Raw genomic sequence first — 8,745 nt, 5'->3', positions numbered from 1 at the left:
GTAAATAGTCGAGTCTGGACCAGATAATCCAGTTACTGACATCATGAGCATCGATATATGGATACGATAACATGCATCTATCAAGTCAATATTTCAAGTCGGCAAAAATGTCCCTGGTCCCTCCTCGCCCTTCAAATACGTTAAATTATATCAATAGGTGAGGCGAAATGGGGTTAACGTCGCGTTCAAGATTATTGCACTTATATAGCGACCTGCACGCACGTGTGTGAGTGTGTGTGCTTGTACTAGTCGGACTGATGCCGATTTTAAAGTGCTAGCTCACTGAGATACCATGCCGCAGTTTAACATGAATATCCCACTCAGACACACTATACTTATTCCGAGCCAACCAGTCCTTGTTTTACCCCCTGAATGCCGAGCGCCAGGTAGGGTAACAACAAGTACCAGCTTTTGGTATGACGCGGCCGGGGATCGAACCCCGGACCTTCCGCTCTCCGGGCAGACGTTCGATCAACCACGGAGATGGACAATCATATCAGTCTCCCTATCCAAGTTGAATATTTTAGTAGTATATAGATAAGTATTCCATGAGGCAAACGTAACCGTGATCATATCAGTATGCGAGGTCAAAACCACTTTAAACAGTATTTCAGATGTAAATCACAGCATGGCACCTTTATACACGTGTTAAGAGAGTCCAATTTATAATCATAGCGGGTCTCGCAAAGGGGCACAACTCTGCACAGCGTTTGCCAGTCTGCAAACTCGGCTGTCGAGTTAATGGGATTGTTGATTCATAGCGTTCAGACAGGTTCACCTGGCGATAAAAATACTTCCGAGATCCCACAGCTGTTTAATACTGACTGCATGTGACTTTACCAAGGGTATACATGAGCGTTCGTTGTTTTATCAATTATGCTGTACTCATATACCATGGAGGATAATTTAATCGGAGTTGTACGTGTAAACGTTCTATGCCAAAAGTAAATCATTTTCTTAGCAATATTAATTGATAGCGGAAATCTACCTAGTTCCCCATAAATCATGAAATTAAGAGTGGGCGGCCCATGCCCCCGATATACTGTTCGAAGCCGTGTTAAGCCTAAATCACTCACTCGCTATGCAGACCCTTTGGGCCTAAAAGGTCCTTATAATACCTTGTCCTGTTCACATTATAAGTCATCAGTTTTGAATATCATAAAATAATACGATTATCCCTATCAAACGCACGCAGAAGCACATCGTACATTTGGAGAAAGGTTTCCATTAGTTAAATTTTGCAATAATGTTTTCCTTATCTTTGAAGTTATAAATAAGTGAGTGTTATCGTGCCATTAGATTGACAACGATGTAACAAATACGGTGTTTTGCCGAGGAATGTCGCTTGGTTTTTATCGACGAGTATACATGACTCTGTTTTAGCCCACCTTAACCTGCTTCTGATGATGTTTGCTCTCGTCATTGAAAGCATGTCAGGAAATGATCAAAGAGATTATGAATAGAATTACAAAAATGATGCAAGCGATAATAAAATTCGTTTCCAATAGCAATGGAATTGCGTCATTTACTAGAGTTTTTATGCCGTCTTTAGCAATATTCCAGCTATATCACCACGGGTACACAAGAAATGGCCTTCATACATTGTTTACCATACCGGGAATCGAACTCGGGTCTTCGGCATGACGAGCGAACACTTTAACCACTTAGCTACCCGGCCGCCCCTTATTTACTTGAACCATGACGTTAGTGTTATATATAACTTCTGAATAATTTCGCATCAATACCTATAATTGCGTCAGCTTTACTTGTTAGAATGGCAACTGAATTCCTAACTCAGAATCGACTGCAAAAAGAATAGCGTGAAGACATCATAAAGGTTTAATTTGGGATATCAACCGGTTTCTGTGTTTGTTTGTTTGTTGTTTTACGCCGCACTCAGCTCTATTCCAGCTATATGACGGCGGTCTGTAAATAATCGAGTCTGGACCAGACAATCCAGTGATTGACATCATGAGCATCGTTCCACGCTATTGGGATATGATGACATGCATCAACCAAGTCAGCGAGTCTGACCACCCAATCCCGTTAATCGCCTCTTACGACAAGCATAGTCGCCTTTTACGACAAGCATGGGACTCTGAAGACCTATTCTACCTATTCTACCTCGGAGTGAGTACATGCTGTGAAATAAGGAAACTAGCTCTTTCTATTGTTTTACAACGGCCCCGTAAAAAGCATATGCTACATTCGGTTTTATATCGAGTTATAATATGAACCAGTTAATCCAGAAATCTAGCCATCCGGATTAATGGGGATATTTCGTAACTTGACTCAAGAAAGCAACGGATACGTTTTCCTTGTCGCTCTTGTAATCTGTTGAGTCGGTAGTGCCACTCACTCGCCCACCCTTCAGGCTTCAGGCTGAATTTTTTAAACCGCTTCCACACAATGGACAGAGACTACCTCCGTGGTCTGGTCTGGACAGAACTCCCGTAAATAACTGAGTTTGGAACAGACAACTGTGCATCGATCTACACAGTTGGGATTCGATTACATGCATCAGCCAAGTCAGCGAGCCTGACCACCCGATACCCTTTATCGTCTCTTTCGAAAAGCATGGGTTACTGAAGACCTGACCGCCTCCGTGGTCTAGTGGTAGAGCGTCCGCCCGGAGAGCGGAAGGTCCGGGGTTCGATCCCCGACCGCGTCATACCAAAAGAAGTTAAAAGATGGCACTTGTTGTTTTCCTGCCGAGCACTCGGCATTAAGGGGTAACACATGACTGGCTCGGAGTCAGTTTACTGTGTCTGAGTGGGGTAACCATGTTAGACTTCGGCATGATATTACAGTGGGTTAGCTCTGTTAAACCACCACTTGTCCGGACTAGTATAAGCACACACACACACACACGCACGCACGCACGCACGCACGCATATTTAATTTTTGTTAAATATTGGGCATAGTAAGCCTAACTGTGGTCTAGATAAACTCTTAATTCGTACTGTCCGTACTGCTATTCACACAAACATGATGAACTTGAGAATTTGATTCCAGTTTATACTTTGAATGACAATTCAAAGAAACAATTCATATAGCACGTTTCTGTCATTCTTTCAACTAAAGATGTGATTGAGGGTACGCTTCTAACATATTCAACTGCCACGGTGATCGCTGATACAAACAGTGGTCAAGTGTCGTATATTGATCGATTCATGAACCAATATTAGGTTTTTTTTAATCGATTTTACTTATTTTCGAAAAACCTAAAACTTTTTGGTGGCGACACACCAATGATGATGATCGGGACCACGACCAGCAGATCCTTGTACTTCTAAGGGAAGCTACTCTGCACTGACCAGGCAACCCGTGCTCCCCAACTCAGTTTCAATCCACGAAAAGCGACCAGAGATTTCGGAACAAAGAAACCACACCCAGTCCTTAACGCGACACTTAAACATTTACCAGCTGCATGAAGGCGGCCTGTAAATAAGCGAGTTTGAATTAGACCATTTAGTGATTGATATTATGAGCAACGATACGCGCCGGCCTACGTTGGCACGCCATCAACCGTGTCACCAAGCTTGAGTTACACCCGATTCCCGTAGTCACCTCTTACGACCAGTGGCTCATGAAGATCCGAGGTAGAATAGATCTTCAGCAACCCATGCTTGCCGCAAAAGGCGACTATGCTTGTCGTAGGAGGCGACTAACGGGATCGAGTGGTCAGGCTCTATGACTTGGTTGATGCATGTCATCGATCCCAAGTGAGAGGATCGATGCTCATGTTTTCAATCACTGGATTGTCTGGTCCAGACTCGATTATTTACAGACCGCCGTTATATAGCTGGTATATTGTTGTGTGCGGCGTTAAACAACAAACACAAACAAACAAACAAACAAAACAAATCTTACGACCAGTATAGGTTGCTTGGGACCAATTGTAACCCCGCGGATGTAATGAAGTAGGTTAAGTCTTTGGCTTTGGCTTAAGGCTTTGTGCACTAGAGGGAACTATAAAACCTGCAATGAACGTGCGATCGGGCATAAAACACGAACAATCATGTATCGCCTGTCGAAATCCTGCTTCCCAAATACACATATCTATTAGCGACCCGTTTCCTAGCATTTTCTTGATACCTCACACAAAAGTGGGACTCTAACGCTGAAAGTTATGGCGAAAAGATTTGTATCCGTCTTCAAAACGTCTATGACGTTTGTTGAATCTCCACAAGCATGTAAAAATATTTACGGCCATCCTATCTCCCATTGGGGGTTATTAAAACTGTAATCGCTTCGTTCGTGTTATCGTTTTTTTAACGTATTTTGAATCGTTCAATGGTGGATATCGATCCGATTTCAGTCACCATCGTGTCTGACGTAGCTGTCTAAGTCACGTCATCAAGATGACGGCGTTCCCGCAGGGTCTCGTAATGGTCTCGATAATGGACGAGATAATGTTCAAAGTAGCTGAGATTAGCCCGAGGGTGAATCTAAAAGTGGAACTTGCTAATCGACACCCATATAAACATGTATATAGGTCCCTGGAGGGTCATTATATCTGTAGAGGTAAAGTAATTATCTTTAATACTGCACAGGGAATAAGAACGAAAGAAGACCCCGTTCGTTGTATGTGCCACAACAGCAAAGACAGAATTAGATGCTTAAAATACCACAATTTTCCAAACAAAACGAAATGTGATTTTTGACAAAAAATGTTAAATTGGACAGCTGGAATAATGCCTCTTGATGGAAGTTTCAAAATTACCCAAGAACAGAGTACCATTAAGTCACACATCAATGGAACGAATTTGATACTTTAACATTTGGGTCGAGTTATCATTATAAAAACAGGAACAATATTATTTTGACCTTATCCAACTTGGAGTTTAGTTTGTCTCCAGTGTCAACGATATCTAAATACTACATGATATAAGATACCCCCATCCTTACCCCCAAGGCACGCGTGAGTGTCGTACTTATGAACTACGTCCCCTATCTTCCCGATCGGCAGCTCACATTACCTTATAACAGCAGAGCCAGACATATTACACGCTTCTACCTTGTGTCCCCGGGCCGCCCTAATCGGAACTTCGAGTATTTTGTTTTTGGTTAGGTTTGTTGTTTAACGCCGCTCAGCAATATTCCAGCTATGTGACGGCGGTCTGTAAATAATCGAGTCTGGACCAGACAATCCAGTGATTAATATCATGAGCATCGATCCACGCAATTGGGATCGATGACATGCATCAACCAAGTCAGCGAGCCTGACCACCCGATCCCGTTAGTCGCCTTTTACGACAAGCATAGTCACCTTTTGCGGCAAGCATGCGTTGCTGGAGACCTATTCTACCCCGGATTTTCACGAGTAACGTGACTTCGTCATGGTTCGTTACTAGACATCCTGCAACCCTTAATCCTATATCTAAAACACAACTGACAGATATTCCTGCAGGTATCTATTACTATAGGTCTCTCATTGACCCTTCCGCTGATTTGAGGATTTGTAGAGAATTGTTTGATATCCTTAAGCTTGTGTTTTATCTATGACTTTTTTTTTAGGAGTCACATTTTTATTTATTAAATTGTGTGCATGGATAGAAATTCTCACCTGCGAATCAGGAGGAAATGTCTTCTTCGTTCGTTCTCGCAAGCCATTGTGTCCCGTCCTCCACCCCAACACACCCTCCATGTGGGAACTATGGAATCCCAGAAGGGATATTGTCGCGCTGTCGCCTTTACAAACAAGCGAAAAATGTCAAAATTAACTAAAACGCGACAATGTTCCTTCTATGATTCCACAGGTGACCTATGTTAGAAAAGGTCCCCATCACTCCTTTGCTTGTCGAGAATTGGGTTGTCAATGACATCATTGATTGTCATTGTGCCCCGTGGCATGGATTGCTGCTGGGATTATAGTCACTTGTTTGTCTGGTCCAGATACGATGTCTTTCTGATTGTCGTGATTTTGGTCGACCTTTGCTCACTGTGGCCTAAAACCAAAAAACCCACAAAAACATGAAAAGACAAAACTTCCGTATGTAGCCACGTATGAAACCACAGTGCTGTGCACAGAAAGGTGGGTGAGTGGGTGAGTGGGTGAGTTGGGTTTAACTGCGCTTTAAACAAAATTCCAATTATATCACGGCGTGTCAGCTTTAATGTGGGAGAAAAGCCCGAAGTGATGTATGTCTGAGACGTTCACCGCTTTTGGTGATTCCCACGAGAATGGATGTGGTGCTGACAATTGTACAAACGTCGAGACGAAAAGTAGAAAGGTTCTCGGGACTGGATCAAACAAACCATTGATCAAGTGTTGAACATAGAGGAAAAGTGTTGAGTGAGTCACAGGGCACGGGTCGTCGGGTCATCAATCCTGTGTTATATCGTGGTCTGCAACGTATAGGTAAGTATAACTCGCCCCAGTTGTCATAGGTAATTCAGTCGACTAAGACGCTGCAGAGTTCTGTCCCTTACTCGTGTCAGGATACGACAGGAAAATCTTTATGCTGGGAATCAACACGGCTCCAAAAGCAATGCTGTATGTTGAAAATCACTGTGATAAAGCAATGGTTAACACGCCTAGTGAATGAGTGAGTAAGTATGGTTTAACGCCGCTTTCAGCAATATTCCAGCAATGTCACAGAAATGGGCTGCATACATTGAATCCACTTTTGGAATCGAACTCGGGTCTTCGGTGTGACGTGCGAATGCTTAAACCACTAAGCTACCAGACCGCACCTGTCTTTAACACACCGAGCAACGCAATCAAGAGCAGTCATACACTCTGCCGGACTTATTTTTTGTCACAGGCTTTTGAAAGCCTCGTAATGTGTGGTATCGCCGGATTCTGTCGTTTAATCCGACCATGGCGACACTACGAAACAAGAAAAGCCATATAAATATGTCTCTCCGGGATTCGCAATTCCCCGTATTAGAGTGTTAATGGTTCAAATCGTAATGGCACGGTGAAAATAAGCTCCTGATGCCTAGAGAGCGGACTTAGAGATCATATTTTTAACAATACTTTGTGCCAATGTGTATTACATGAAACCAGTTATAGATGCACTTTTGCACAAATAAAATGGTACAATGATGAACATATGCACACGATTTATGCACAGTATGATTCATCAAGTAACATAAGGTATTATCAATCACAATTAAAAGGAATGTGGAATGGTGTTCACCAAGTTCGAAGGTGCATCAGAAGCATTCTTCTCAACTCCCAGGAAAAAGACATCTTTGGGAGGCAGGGAGTTAACTGACTTTAAAAGTCCAGTTTCTTCCCCTGCCGAACTTGGCTGGAATCTCGTGACTCGATCGTAGCGCTACATGTGGCTATTTAGAGGTATGTCCCTCCTATTGACCAATCAGAGTCCACCTACCATATTACTTGCATTAGCTTCAAACAAAATGGCGGCGCCCAGTCAAGACGATCTGATCGATACTCAGGATCTATATTGTTATATAACTGGTCTTCCCTCGCAAAGTGAATCAAATTGCCACCTCGATTAAAAACATGAAAAATATCTCTCGACGCTCAGTTAACTGATTTGGCTCACCTCTGCCTTGTGGCAAAAGTATACATACAAAATATACCCAAACAATGCATTTTTGCACAAAACAATAACAAATAGAGCAAGGGTTCGAATGCCAGAATTGCCGTGTTAAGGCTCCGAGCACCATACTCGCTTCACGAACGTTGGTTTTCCCAAATTAATGTGACGCGTCACACTTGCGGATCCAGATCATCAAGGCCGGGTACAAGGGTGGCGAAACCTCACTCACTCGCTCGCTCACTCAATCCGGTCTCAGTCACTCACTCAACTACAAACCGGGTCTCACTCACTCAACCCGGTATCACTCACTCACTTAAACCCACCCACTCAACCACCAACCCGTACTCAGTCACTCACTCACTTAAGCCCACCCACCCATCAAACCTTGTCTCCTTCACTCACCAACCCGGTATCACTCACTCACTCACTCACTCACGTAACACATTCTGGTCACGTGTACATTTTCCTTCGAAATAGTTTCTTGTTTTTGTAAGAATATATCTGATGATAGACGGGATATAGCCCCTATTACCGGTGACCTTTTCAAAAGACGGCATGTACCTGGTGTGACTAACTTTTCGGTATACTTTGTTCCCGTGGGGATTCCGGGTAAGAATAGGTACCAGCCACTTATGCCTGTAGTACGAGACGACGCAATGGATCGGGTGATGTTGATCACCGTGACCCGACGGCGTAGGAGGACCTGCTTGCCTGTTTTAAACTCGATTATCGACGTCATAACATAATTAGGACGAGCCTGGGGTCCGAACTTACAATCTTAGGTTTCTGGCATACCCTTGGGACGTAACTCTACACAGCGAATGACACCGTCTTTGACGTGATTATCCGTGTCTCTCCCTCTCTCTCTCTCTCTCCCCCCCCCCCCCCCCCCCCCCCCCCCCCCCAACTCCTCGACCCGCTCGCCTCCCTCTCACACACACCACTCTCTTGAATATACGCAAACAGAGGACTATCTGAATCATCAAGTCTTTGAATAGCATTTAGAAGTGATGCGCATAAGGAAGAGAATTTATGGATGTCAACTTTATAATGAGGAACGCAACGTTTCGGAGTATTTGCTTACTTCTTTATTAAGGCCCACTTGCACACAGCGATCTTAGCGCTACGACTATTGTAAGCCTATGTTAAAGTATGGGAGTTACGATCATCTTAGCGCTAAGATCGCTTTGTGTAAGTGGGCCCTGGTGACATGAGCCTGTTTTCA

This window comes from Haliotis rufescens, unplaced genomic scaffold, assembly GCF_023055435.1.
Source record: "Haliotis rufescens isolate VD_foot unplaced genomic scaffold, xgHalRufe1.0.p SCAF_8, whole genome shotgun sequence".
Classification (NCBI taxonomy): domain Eukaryota; kingdom Metazoa; phylum Mollusca; class Gastropoda; order Lepetellida; family Haliotidae; genus Haliotis; species Haliotis rufescens.
The sequence above is the reverse complement of the archived record's forward strand: the minus strand, read 5'-3'. Positions refer to the sequence as shown.